This window comes from Schistocerca americana, chromosome 4, assembly GCF_021461395.2.
Source record: "Schistocerca americana isolate TAMUIC-IGC-003095 chromosome 4, iqSchAmer2.1, whole genome shotgun sequence".
Lineage (NCBI taxonomy): Eukaryota > Metazoa > Arthropoda > Insecta > Orthoptera > Acrididae > Schistocerca > Schistocerca americana.
Window position 1 is genome coordinate 462,737,908 of NC_060122.1, and position 1,895 is coordinate 462,739,802.

At 44.0% G+C, this 1,895-nt stretch overlaps 1 pseudogene; it reads left to right on the forward strand.

The window, feature by feature from the left end:
• The first annotated feature begins 249 nt into the window (after positions 1–249).
• On the forward strand, positions 250–367 carry LOC124614121 (annotated as a pseudogene).
• The last annotated feature ends 1,528 nt before the right edge of the window (positions 368–1,895 follow it).

The following is a 1,895-nucleotide window of genomic DNA, read 5'->3' on the forward strand; positions in this document are numbered from 1 at the left end:
TTTGCCAAGAGCGATGTAGAGAAATCACGGAAAACCTGGAGCAGAATGGCCGGACGCGGGATTGAACCGTCGTCCTCCCGAATGCGAGTCCAGTCTGCTAACCACTGCACCACCTCGCTCGGTGCCATTTTGTTTAGAACAGCGCTATGTTCACTTCAGTAACTGAACCTGTAAGAAGCAATGAATAATACAGACAATGGAGACTCCCTTATCAATAGGCTGCAATATGGATAAGCTTATAAATTGATTACCAACGGCCTTGACGCAGAGGTAACACCGGTTCCCGTCAGATCACCGAAGTTAATCGCTGTCGGGCTGGGCTGGCACTTAGATGGGTGACCAACCGGTGTGCCGAGCGCTGTTGGTAATTGGGGTGCACTCAGCCCTTGTTCGGCAAATTGAGGAGCTGTTTCGTTGAGATGTAGCGGCTCCGGTCTCGGAACCTGACAAACGGCCGGGAGAGCGCTGTGCTGAACACATGCCCCTCCACATCCTCATCCAATGACGCCTCTGGCTGAAGATGACACGGAGACCGGTCGGTACCGTTGGGCCTTCATGAAAAGCTTTTCCCGATTATACTGAGCTTTACTCAACTGTTGTCCGTATCTGCGATATGATTTTCTTACAAAAGCCATTCAGATATTAATCAACTTAACCACGCTGACATTACGCAAATCAGCGAGGATTGCCCGTCATTAACGTTTTCATTATCGCACTTTGCGCGAGCGTCTAAGGAACTTTCAGGATCACCATGATAAAATCAGGGAAATCAGAGCTCGTACGGAAAGATATAGGTGTTCGTTCTTTCCGCGCGCTATACGACATTGGAATAATAGAGAATTGTCAAGGTGGTTCGATGAACTCTCTGCCAGGCACTTAAATGTGATTTGCAGAGTATCCATGTAGATGTAGATGTAGAATATTCGTTATGCAATCCCGCTTGATTTTCCGTGAAGTAAGAGTAGTATTCGTAAGCAACACTAAGTTTTTGTTTGTTGTGTTTTTTCTGTTTTTTGTTACACAAGTTGACTTCTGCCACTGAAAGATACTAATATTAGCAATGAAGGGAACGGTCCTCAGAATTGCGGTTAGACAGCGTGACTTCAGAACAAGTGTTCATTTACAGATACTGCTCGCTGTCACGTGGCATTAACGTTATTAAAGTTTCAACTCCATGTGCAATATACTTATTTAAAACTGAAGGCTCAATAAAACAAAATTAAGTGGCATCCGTTATTAAACTAAATGATTTGCAAAAGCTCATTTCTTAATGGTAGCACTTGCTGTCTATTTTCATTCACGTTGAAAATATTTAATTCTGATCTAAACACAGCTAATTTTGTTGTAGAACATAATCAAACATTTTCAACATAAATGAAAAAATTCAGAAGTATTCTGAAGACTGAGGACAACATATTGTGAGACGCCCAGATCACAGAATTCTCCAGATGACACTGAACTACAAGCCGAATGGGAAAGTAGATTTTGGAAGACCTAGAAAAAGTTGTGAATGATCCTGTTTGTGAGTTCGGAACAGGTTGGTTGGTTGATTCGGGGAACAGGACCAAACAGCGAAGTCATTGGTCCCATCGGATTAAGGAAATACGGGCAAGGAAGTCGGCAGTGCCTTTTGCCTGAAGCAAAGGGAAATCATGGAAAACTTAAATCAGGATGGCTGGACGTGGTTTGAACCGTCGTTCTCCAGAACGTGAGTCCAGTGTGCTAACCATGCACGGCCTCGCTCGTTTTCGGAACAGGCACAAGCCTAATCCTTGAAAGGAAGACTATGAGGATGAACAGTAGTAGGAATCTCATTCGCCATCTCATCGTCAGTAATCAGTTTATAAAATGCTGCGGCATACGAGGGAGCAATCGAAAGGGCTTGCGAAACCATT